Source organism: Neovison vison, chromosome 3 (genome assembly GCF_020171115.1).
Source record: "Neovison vison isolate M4711 chromosome 3, ASM_NN_V1, whole genome shotgun sequence".
In the NCBI taxonomy this organism is placed as follows: Eukaryota; Metazoa; Chordata; class Mammalia; order Carnivora; family Mustelidae; genus Neogale; species Neogale vison.
Window position 1 is genome coordinate 176,131,711 of NC_058093.1, and position 12,686 is coordinate 176,144,396.

Consider the following 12,686-nt stretch of genomic DNA (forward strand, 5'->3'; position numbering starts at 1 on the left):
AGTCGTTGGAGTTTGCAACTCCTGATCTCAGGGTTGCGGGTTTGGTTCCATGAAACAAAGAGGGGTGAGAGATGGTCCTGAGGATTTTCTCCTGAGTAACTGGAAGATCAAAGTTGCTGTTAACTAAGATGGGCAGGAGCGTAAAAAGCAGAGTTAGGGATGAAAGAATGGGAGATGGGTTTGAGATATTCTATACTTGAGATACCTGCTAGACATCCAAGTGGGATGGTAAGTTGGATTCATGACTTGGGAGCTCAGGGTAAAGGTCCAGGATGGACATAAACATTCAACAGTCACAAATATATAGATGGTACATAAAGCCAAAAAACAGGTGAGAAGCCATAGGACTGAATGCTGGAGTCTGCTTATATGGTTGACCCTTAAACAATGTAGGGACTAGAGGTGCCAACCCCACCCCAACCCCCACAGTAAAAAATCCACATGATTTCCACCCAAATTTCACTACCAATTGCCAACTATTGAATAGAAGCCTTACTAATAAAATAGACAGTGGAGTAACACATATTTTGCACCTTACATGTACTTTATACTGTATTATTACAAGGTACACTAGAGAAAAGAAAATATTAATAAATCAAAAAGAAAATGTTTACTGTACTGCACTATATTAATTTTTTTAATTGCATATAAGTGGGCCTATACAGTGAGAAAATAAAATATTAATAAATCAAAAAGAAAATATACTCACAGTACTGTACTGTATTTATAAAAAGAAAATAGTGTGTAAGCGGACCCATGCATTTCAAACCCATGTTGTTCAAGAGCCAAATATTATCCTATAATGAACTCTCTCAAATCTCACAAACACTTCAAAAGTGTATAGCATCAAAACAAACTATTTGCTCCCTTAAAGAATATGAAGAATTCTAGGCTTCTTACCTGAAGAAGTACGAAAGTCAGTCATACTGTAGCCATTTGTATTGTGAACTTGAGCTAATAGTTAATTGACAACCAAGGTAAGTTTGCTTAGCACAGGAAGGCAAGGCTTCACATTGTATGAGCTTCTTGAATACTGTATCCACTGACAGAAGTCCATCAGCCACATTGCTAACTTACCTGGATGCAGTAATAGTTTTATGAAAGCCCCTCCCCCAATTTTTAATGCTTCTGTGGGTGTTCTGAAATGTTCTTTTTAACATTTAAATTACATTTAAACATTTAAGTAAATAAACATAAATTACATTTTAAAATTTAAATATTAAATTTTATAAGCAAAATTGTCTGTGGGATAATGTTTTTCCAAATCTCTTTTTTGATTATTTTAGATAAGGAATGACTCCTTTTAAACTTGTCATGTTTTTTGTCAAGTTTAAATCTACTTTTTATTTAAAAAAAGCCGGTATGTATTCCCTAGAGAAGAAAATCCAGCAAACTGCACTCCAGAAATATTTATCTTGGGGCTCATGGAAGATATCAGTCTACATGGCATTTCCCAAGAGGAAAAAAATAGCTACTAGCTAGCAACTTTGCTTCAACCCTTAAATAGATTGCTTCTTCTGTTCTAAAACATACAGAAATAATTACCATATGTAATGAATAATCATTAGATAAATTTTGATAAAACAAAAGGATTAGATTATCTAATACAGAAGTATGCTAAGCAGTTATAAAGATAATAGGTAAGTTTCTTTAATGATACATAGTACATCATAACATGGCAAATATTATTTAAAGGACATCCAAATAAATCATGAATGACCTTCCTATGCATTATGTTATAAACTAAGTTCATATATGCTAACATGACTTGAAATTCTGTCAATTTCACAAAATAAAATGTTTAAATATCTTTCCCCAATGCTACTTCCTACTCTATTTCTATATTCTCCCCAAAATATTTACTTTTCATAGTACTTCATATTGCAGACACATCCATAATGTATTACAAGGGCCTGGCTTTAAGCCATCAGAGATGGTTGTCACCACTGTGACCTCTGGAATGAAGGTACAGCTACCTTCTTCATTCTTCATCAAGTAAGTGAAGATTATCCCCAACACATGACAGTTAGAGTATGTTGGGAAGAAAGATGATTTGGTTGTCTTCTGTTCCTTTAAGACCCACATTTCCTTTCTGAACACAATTTGGGAATTTTGGAAGAAATACAAATTCCATGATTGTAATCCTGATATGATACTTTTGTATAGGCATTAGAGGTCAAAAGCTGACTAAAGTCATTCACAGAATATGTTAACTTTAGGTCATTCTGTGGGTCTCTATGTTGCCACTGAAATATTATTTAACTATTTCCAAGTTAGAAATATCATAATCCACTCTCACACTTATCCACATGGCATTGCCAGAACAAAATCACTGAATTAGAAACTCGGGACTTCAGAGTTAATTTACCTCCTTTTGGTCTGATTTATAATCAGAGACTATTGTAGGCATATGGAAGATAGAACACACATTATAACCTGCCACCTCATCCTTTCCAGATTTCAACCAAACAACTGAACTATAACTTGGAAAGAGTACTTGGACTCACACTTACAGTTCCATGATCCCCTTATGGTTCCAGGAATAGTAGCTTAACTTAAAAAGAACAGTGTGGATGTGAGAGGAGAGCTGTGCCAGCAAAAACTGGCACCCTGCTGCTTTTGTCTTCCTTCCCAGGGGCTCCCCTTTGCTATTTCTCTGCTCTTCTGACCTGAGAAAACCACTGAACTCACAAGATAGAAAGCAACCACACGCATGCAATGCTATTAAGCACATCAAATATCAAGTGCATTCTTCTGCCTCAGTGTCACACTTACCCCTGCTCAAAGGAGTGGTGGTGATGGAAATGCTCTGATGTGGCTGTGAAGCTGGACAGGAGAATGAAAAACCCACAGCGGTTGAATAACCCCCCCCCCAAAAAAAAAGTGAAGAGGCAGGGCTAAAGGCAGGACCCGGGGGACCAGTTCAAAAATAATGCATGTGGTCAGGCAGTAGAATGTCAGAGCCACATAGCCAGCCTTTTATGGCCAAGGAGGCAGACAAATATAGCAGCAAATGGGGAGGGGAGTCCTAACGAGAGGAAGAAAGAGGCACTCACAGGTAGCAGCTGCCTGCCTCAGTAATGTAATTACATTAATGCCAGTCAATGGGTCTGCCCTGATTAAACCGAATGTAGGATTTTTATTTGGCTGTAGGAGCTAGTTTCAATCTCTTTATCACTATTTACAAGTGTAATGGAAAAAGTAATTTGTGGTTGAGAACTAAAAATAGGTGTAGTAATCTGACTCCCAAAATGGACTTCATGGAATTTTAATGCCAAGATATGGTTCTGGGTGTGCTGTTCATAACACATGTACAGTACATTTAAAAGACACAAGGTGAAAAAAGAACTTGAGGCTAACTAAAAGAAAACAAGCTAAAAAATGGGTTACACATAGTGATTTTGGTCTGACAATACAGTCACTGTTTCTCTATTATCAGGAAAGTTTTCAAAGTCACAGTTTGTAGCTTGAGTATTTGAATCCCTTTATTCATTAATTAAAGCCCTTGAGAAGCAACACGTTTTATCTTTCCTAAGTTCGGAGTATGTCTAACAGGAGATTCTCTTTCTTTGCTTTTCAGACTATGTAACAAATTAACAGGTGGTATAACCTGGTGGTCAGAGCCTGCATTTTGGAGGCCGACCAGAGCTAGATTCCTGGCCATGGATGGCACTTAGTTGCCATGCAACCTCATGCAATTTATTTCTCCTTCTTACGCTTCATTTTCCTTCTCTACAAAATAATATCCAAAGTATGGGAATGCTGTAGAGATTAAATGCAATAATGCACTTAACCCAGTGACTGCCCCATAATATTCTGTGAACATCAACTATTATTACAGAAATAATTTGAAAACTCATTGTTCAGTTTATACATATTGAGTTGGTTGCTTGTGTTGACATGATATTACAGCAATATTACCTCAACTGAATACAGATCACTTGTATCCGTCAAAATACTGAACACACCCAATATCACAGTCTACTTTATAACTACAGTTAACTATAGTCTACTTGATAACTACAGTTAACTGTGATGAGCACTTCATACACCCCTTTATATGTACTTTATACATACTTTATATATACCTCACTCAATTCTTTTTTTTTTTTTTTAAAGATTTTATTTATTTATTTGAGAGAGAGAGACAGTGAGAGAGAGCATGAGCGAGGAGAAGGTCAGAGAGCGAAGCAGACTCCCCATGGAGCTGGGAGCCTGATGTGGGACTCGATCCCGGGACTCCAGGATCACGCCCTGAGCCCAAGGCAGTCGTCCAACCAACTGAGCCACCCAGGCATCCCTACCTCACTCAATTCTTATCGTGCCTTGCAAGCCAGGTATTATTAGCTTCATTAAACAGCCAAAGAAATCAAGGCTTCAAAAGGCAAAGTCATTTGCCAAAGATCACACAGCTAGTAAATGACAAGTGCAATTCATTCAGTCCATATTTGGACACTGAATCCCATGCACTTTTTTTGGTGACACTTCATTTACAAGAACCTAGATATTTTGAAATGGCCTTTAAGCACAACTGAAGTCTCCATTCATAACAAACAGCAGCTTCTGAGCAATGCAAACTGCGCAAAAGAATATACTCCACTTAGTTTGATGCTGTTTCCTGGTAATATTCAACTTGGCATTTCTTCACCTACATATACCTTCTGTGAGTGTGGATATGGACGTTTTAGCTATTTAGAATCCATATGAGAGTTTTCAAAGCTTCATGATCCCCAAGCATCCATTTGTTCTCTAAACATCTAATATAGAATGATAGTGCTTATGAGTTTTATCCACCATGCATTGTAATGGTTCCCACTGAACCATATAGGACATGGTAAGTTGTTTCAAGTCTTCTCAAAGCAGGAGAGAAGAAAAATAAACAAAAATAAGTGATATAAATCATAATACCAGCTAATATTTAATAACTACTTGCTATATGTCAGAAATTAATACTGTTTTATTGCACCTTATTTGAACAACTACACATAAAAACATTTTATGGATTATGAAGTTGAGACTTAGAGAGGCTGATATTCTTAATATCACACAACTGTATGTGACAGAAGATTTACATGTGACAGAGGATTTAAACTCAGTTTTGTTCAACTCAGGACATAGTCCCCTATATATCATACTATATTGCCTTTCAACAATTTAAGTGTGTGTCTGTATGTGTATATAGAGAGACTATGTGCCGATGTCCATTAGAAGTAAGAACTGTTACTAAAGAATTTCAGTTTTGCTTCCTGTTTAAAAGACAATTATTAGATCAATAAAATATTTACTGAACTTTTGATGTTGTGTTAAGAATACAACATTAGAGAAGTGCACACACACTTGTGGAAAAACTAAAATAGTATCATTTATTCACTGATACTCAGGGTCCCAATGAAAGTCAGTTTATTTCAAACAAATATGTAATAAGATTTGACAAAAAAGCATAAGCTAGACCCAGCTTAGTAAATTAAGTGATCTTTCTGCGATAGCATGATCTAGATTCAGCCTTTTCTAACAACATAGTTAGCTAAAATACAGCTCTGGAGATCACACACCTACGGTGGTATACTGCATAATTAAACTAAAATTAAAAAAGAAAATTTTAGCTGGATTCATAAAAATCAATTATTGTGATTCAATCATGATTCCCTTATAGATGAACAATCATTGTATCAATTACTCTGATTTAATCATAATGCCCTTACAGATGTGTGATTATGCTGAAAACTTAATGGAATGCTAACCAACTATTAATTTCAAATTTCCCAGGAAACCATCTAACAGAAAAGTTTTAAAACGCATTTAACGCATAATGTATAACACCCAGTGCTCCATGCAATATGTGCCCTCCTTAATACCCATCACCTTATACATGAACAATGAATTTTGGATCACTAATGATGTACAGTATCGTGACTAACATAAAATAATTTAAAAAAAACTAAAAACAAATAAATAAGCAAAAAAGCATTTAACTATAAAATCTGGAAATTAAATACTTGCTTTCAGAATCATATTTTTTTTAAGTAATTTTCAAGTAGATACAGGGGCGCCTGGATGGCTCAGTCAGTTAAGCATCCGACTCTTGGTTTCAGCTCAGATCATGATCTCAAGGTCACAAGATCGAGCCCTACCTCAGGCTCCACACTCAGTATGGAGTCTGCTTGAGATTCTCTCCTTTTCCTTCTCCCTCTCATTGCTTATGCACTCTCTCTCTCTCTTTCTAAAATAAAGAAATAAAATATTTTTAAAAAATAAAGTAGATACATTCTCTCTTCAAATTAACTTTAACAGTATTAATATTCTTGGGGGTGCCTGGCTGGCTCAGACAGAGAGCATGAGATTCTTGATCTTGGGGTTGTAAGTTTGAGAACTACATTGGGTTTTGACATAACTAAAAAAGAAAAAACTGTTTTAATTTAAAACAAATAAATAGAGTATTAACATTTTTACAAATGTGAAGTGCTGAGTTTCACTAACAGTAGTATATCCTAAAAGCCAAAACAAATATATAAATTATATTAGCCACTTAGTAATTTTCCTTTTATAGTAGAAGAAATAGTAGCAAATCACTAGTCTATGTATGAGGGAATAAACAAAGAAATCTTCTTTATAAATGTAATGCAAATGAAACAAAAACTAAATTCCAAATGAAATCAAGAGATTTTTTTTAAAGCTGCTGGTAGTAGTTAACAATTACAAAACATGCACCAATATATGGAAAAAGAGCATGTATTGAAAACCTACTATGTCAGGCACTATGCCATGCCTCAGGGTCCAGGAGTGACTAACTCATGTCCTTAAAGTAGACACTGTGCAGTTGGGTAGATAAAGGTGGGTGGTTACTTAAAAATAATCACGGCATCATGACATAAGGTAATATTTGCTACTTTACCCTCCACGGTTCTCCAGCTCTACTCCCTGCCACTTCCCTTCTTGCCTTGTGAAATTCCAAAAACAGGTCATTGCTTGTGCCTCCATAAACTCCAGGTATCTACTCCAGTTCCCTCATACCTGCTGTTTTCTCTGCTCTCCCTGTCCCATGTGCTGACAGGGACATGTACATTTCTTCACTTCCTTAATTCTCACTCCTTTAAGCCTTCTTATCCTAAGGCCATCTCTTCTGGAAGACTTTCTTAATTCCACTAGGATAGGAAGTCTATAAAACTATATTTAATGCTTGTGTTTGCTTTTCTGTCTCTTGTACTGTGAATTACTAGAGGGCAGGAGAGGAATCTTTTGTCTAAGTACTCCCAGTACTTAGCATAGCTCTTGGCACAAGACAGGTATGAATAAATAATTGTCAAAGAAAAGTAGGAAATGTGGTACAGAAAAAATCCTCAGGACTAAAGAACTACTTAGAAGTAGAAGCACATAAAAGCAGAGTTATGGTGGCAAACTAACCATTGATTGGCTGAGGGCAGGGGAATTGCTTGGGAGCTGGTGATTGGGTTCTAGGAGTGGCTAAGTCTCTAAGCCCAGAAGCCTACCTGTGCCTATCGTCCAGTCAAGGGAACTTTAGATTAGTATTAGAAAGCAAGACCCCAAAGCCCATTTATTTTCTTTTTTTCTTTCTTCCTCGGCCTCTTTCTTTCTTTTCTTTCTTTCTTTCCTTCTTCCTTTTTTTGTAAAGAATTATTTATTTGAGAGAGAGAAAGAGAATGGGTAGGGGGCAGAGGGAGAGAATCTCAAGCAGACTCCCTGCCGAACACAGAGCCTGATGCAGGCTCAGTCTCACAATGCATGAGATCATGACCCAAGCTGAAATCACAGGTTGGTTGCTTAAGTGACTGAGGCACCCAGGCACCTCCCCCAAAGCCCATTTTCTAACATTATTTATATCCACCTAGTTTTCTGTCTGTCCACTCACAAATAGATGCCTAGAGTGATACTCAGCCAATGTCAATAGTAACTCCCAAATAGTGTGGGTTTTTTCTTTTCTTTTTTTTATAATTAGTGTCAAGAACTGTGAACATATACAATGGGGTATTATTCAGTATTAAAAAGGAATGAAGTCCTGATACATGCTACATCATGGGTGAGCCTTAAAAATGTTATGGTAAGTGAAATCAGACACAAAAGGACAAATACTGCATGAGGTACCTAGCGTAGTCAAATTTACAGGGACAGAAAGTAGAATGGTGGTTACCAGGAGCTGGGGGGAGAGGGAATAAGGAGTTAATATTCAATGGGTAGAATTTCAATACGGGAAGATGCAAAAATTCTGAAGATCGATAGTGGTGATATTTGCACAACAATGTGAATAAACACAGAAAAATTAATAAAAGGAAACCTCATTTAGAATGGAGTCAGAAGGCCACAGGGGTTGGGGGGAGAGTTCTCATGCCATTCCAGCTGACATCAATTGTAGATCCCCCAGAAGAGATGCACCCTGCAAGCCATACTACTTAGCTTCTACTTTACTATTTCATCAGGAGGAAGGAAGGTTTTTCTCTTCCCCCTGCAACAGCCCAGTCAATAAGAAACTGTCATAACTCAGCCAATGAAAAGCCACTATACTTCAAATACCCAGTTCATGCCAATGAACTTTTTATTTTTTTTAAAGATTTTATTTATTTATTTGACAGAGAGAGACCACAAATAGGCAGAGAGGCAGGAAGAGAGGAGGAAGCAGGCTTCCCGCTAAGCAGAGAGCCTGATGTGGGGCTCGATCCCAGGACCCTGGGATCACAACCTGAGCTGAAGGCAGAGGCCTTAACCCACTGAGCCACCCAGGCGCCCCTCCAATGAACTTTTTAAAAAATATTTTATTTATTTGACAGAGAAAAAGCAGCAGCAGAGGGAGAGGGAGAATCAGGCTCCCCACTGAGCAGAGAGCCCCATGCAGGACTAGACCCCAGAACCCCGGGATCATAACCTCAGCTGAAAGTAGATGCTTAACCTACTGAGCCACCCAGGCGCCTTCTAATGGACTTCTTGTATAAACTTCTACATTGCTGTATGTCAATTATATCTCAATAAAACTGAGGAAAAAGAGAGTGAAGATTCAAATTCAGATAACCCAGATCCAGAGTTCACACATTTAACCAGTATGCAATACTTGCTCATACCTAAAACAATCCACTTGTGATACAATTCTGTAACTTCTTCAATTCTTCTTAATTAGGTAGATACCAGTTTTACAACTGAGGTAGGCATGTATCTTCAAGTACTAATTTGGTTATGTTCTTTGTTTCCTTCTCTCTTTCCTATTCTGAGAGTCCCCTCGCCTTTCTTCCAGAGTCCACACTGAAAACAGAAACAAAGATACAAAAACAAAACAAACCTTCAGACTTAGCAAATTTCAGGTACAAGCTGACTGAGCAAGCTTTTCCAAATTCTGCTCACTAAATAATATGGAGCCTAGAAAAGATGAGGCAAAAGGCATAGTAGCCACTTGTGCAGGAGAGCAAGGACCAATAGGAGGGATGCGGAGACCTCAACCCAGAAGGAAAGTGACCTTTGGAAGAAAGGAAAAGGGAGTGGAGAGAAAGACAAAGAATATATATCCTTAAAAATTGACACTTATCTTTGAAGGCATTAAGCTCAGCGAAATAAGCCAGTCACAAAGGACACGTGTTGAAGGCACCTGGTGGCTCAGTTGGTTAAACGTCTGACTCCTAGTTTCGGCTCAGGTCACAGTCTCAGGGTCATGAGATGGAGCCCTGTGTCAGGCTCCTCACTGGGCGTGAAGCCTACTTGAGATTCTCTTTCTCCCTCTGCCTCCTCCTCTCACGCACATGCACACACACGTGCGCTCTCTCTCTCTCTCTCTCAAAAGAAAAGAAAAGAAAACAAACCCAAGGACACATGTGTGATTCTATTTATAGAAGGTATTTAGCTCATATTCATAGAGGCAGAAAGTAGAATGGTAGTTGCCAGAGGCTGGGGCAGTGGAGTGGGGGAAATGGGGAGCTATTGTTTAATGGGCAGAAAGTTTCAGTTGAGGAAGATGAAAAATTCTGGAGATGGATGGTGGTGATGACTGTACAACAATGTTAATATACTTAATGCCACTGAACTGTGCGACTTAAAAATGGTTAAGATGATAAATTTTGTGTTATGTATATGTCACAATTTTAAAACATAACTTCTGATTCCCTGTTGTTCAGCATGGACAGCCCACAGTTCAGCAGCACTGAACATCAATAACCCCACTCCCCATAACAGAGATGGGCACTCGGGGAACTTGGCCACCTTGGGCAGGAGGTAGAGCATGAAGGGAGAACCATGCCTCTCTCCTCCCAAGGAAGAACTCAACAGTTCAGCTGGGACTCTCTTGGTGAGGATAGCAATAGATACACCACTATCACATCTGGTTCTCATCAGTGTGTACATACTATGTTCTACCTTGTCCACAGATAGCCAGTAACAATTAATGAATGCACTGTACTTTTGCATAATCATTTGTTACCTAGTCTCTAAATACTGGACACATGGGCATTTCCAGTTATTCATCAAGACCAGAAGTCAGGGGTGCTTGGTGGCTCAATTGGTTAAGTGTCCACCTTTGGCTCAGGTCATGATCTCTAGGTCCTAAGATTGAGCCCTGCACTGGCCTCCCCACTCAGTGGCCTCCCTCTCCCTCTGCCCCTGCCCCACTGCTCATTCTCTCTCTCTCTCTCTTAAATAAACAAAATCTAAAAAAGAAAAAGAAAAAAAAGACTAGAAGTAAAGGTTAGGAATTAGGAACAAAATCTCCATTTTCAACCTAGCTCTTTTATTACATCTATGTGTGCTTCTTTCAGGGTCCTTTTTAACCTCCCTGGCTCTGTTTTTTTCACAGTTTCCCTAATGTGTGGGACTGGAAGAGTGGTTCTCCTTCCTTGCTGCACATTAGAATAGCTAAGGAGTTTCTAAACTGCACTCAAGCTCAGGCCATATATCAGGACAATTACCTCAAAATCTCTGGGCATGGGACATGAGTATTTCTAAAAGCTCCTAAGTGACTCTAATGTGCAGCCCAAAGGAAAAATAATCTCTTATGTCTCTTTCCATTCTAAAAAGATGAAAGTGTTTGAATTAAAAAGAGAGCTATAAATATTTTGCACAAATACAGGTTTTTGTTTTCAATTACCTCCTTGGGAAATACTTCCCCAAAAAGGAACTATGAATTAAAGGGTACATTTTATGACATTGCTATTTGGAATAATGAAGCTGATCTACAATGTCATCTACCAAATATGAATATACTCTTTCTTCATTGCCACAGCAATATTGCAATGTATAATTTTAATTTATTAGCAAGTTTAACAGATGTGAAATATACCTATCTCAGAGCTATTTTTAAGTTCACTAAAAAGTTGTAAAATCGACATTTTTTTCAATGTCAGCTAACTATTTGGTTTTTGTCTATATGTGAGCTCTTTTGACCTTTGCCATGGAGATGATTATTTTTCTTGAGAGCATTATCAATCTGTTAATATAATAATAAACAAAATAAAATAGCTACCATTAATTGAGACCTACTATGTGTTACTGTACCATGCTTTACATGTATTTTATTTTTCACAAAATTATACAAGGCAGTTATTATCCCCAAGTTATAAATGAGAAAACTAAGGTTCAGACAGGTTAAGCAAGTTATCCAAAGTCACACAGCTAATAAATAGTGGAGCTGGGATTTGAATCCACCTCCATCTGGCTCTCAAGGACTATCCTCTTTACTGGACAGGTAAGTACTCAGTGCCTGTCGTTTATCGTACATGCTAATGTTTTGCACCATGTGATTCCTGCTCTCTGACCCACAGTGAAGGGTCATTTCAGACCTAGAAGTAACTGATGAATATCCTGGCCAGCAACTTGCTGTGTATGGCCTGGTCCAAAATGGTGAGCTAAGCCAATCACATTCCTCTCTTAAGAATTTGAAGTCGGAAATGTTGAGTGTCGATGCACTTAACAGAAGGAGCAAAGTGAAAAAGGCTGAACAAAGAGCTGCCTTGTGTATACTGGAGTCAGAGGAGCTATAAATTGAAATGATGAGGGACTAGAAACTAGGGCTAGCAGAGAAAGATAGTTGGTAGAGAAAAAACTAAGTAGATGTGCTTAAAGAAGTAGAGACCTAATCCAAGAACAATCATTTGGCCCATGAAAGGAAAACCAGAGTCAAATACCTGAAGCTACCTCTCTTTCTGGCAGTTCTCCAGTTTAGATGCAGTTCATGTATATCCCTAACATAGGCATCCTTTTTCTTGAGCTGACTGGCCTGTGTCTCTTCTTACTATCAAACAAGTCAAAATAAAACATCCTTTTTATTAAATTTTTGAAATACTCTGGATATTAAGCTTTTATCTGTCATATTTATGATAAAACATTTCCATTTAAATTCTTTCCTTGTTTTCATTACATTTTGACTTTTATAAAAGTAGAACCATCAATCTTATAATCAGTAATACTTTCACTGGTCAAAAACTTTTATTTGCCCAAATTATAGTGACAGGGAGCAGAGAGTGACTGCCTGAATGTGGAGTAAGGTAAGAAGTGGAGTCAGGAATGAAGCTTTACAAATGGGCATGAAGAAAGTTTGGGGGTGATGAATATGTTCAAGATCTTGAGTGTGGTGAAGATTTCACAAGTGTACACATGTCAAAACTAATGGTATTTATACATTTTGAATATGTGTGGTTTACTGTATACCAATAATACTTTAAACTCTTTTTTTTAAGTATGCTCCATGCCCAGTGGGGAGC

At 37.7% G+C, this 12,686-nt stretch overlaps 1 protein-coding gene across 9 annotated transcripts in view; it reads right to left on the reverse strand.

Annotated features, from left to right (window-relative positions):
* Positions 1-12,686, reverse strand: part of MYOM1 (myomesin 1) — a 159,287-nt gene that overhangs the window by 134,763 nt on the left and 11,838 nt on the right. For 7 of the 9 annotated variants that reach the window (XM_044243342.1, XM_044243334.1, XM_044243335.1 and 4 more), the window contains one exon: positions 9,069-9,246. The gene's annotated coding sequence lies outside the window, so the exon portion shown is untranslated. Of the gene's footprint in view, positions 1-2,775; positions 2,845-6,131; positions 6,165-9,068; positions 9,247-12,686 lie in introns of those variants that run through there. The other 2 variants (XM_044243340.1, XM_044243339.1) reach the window with 2 other exon arrangements.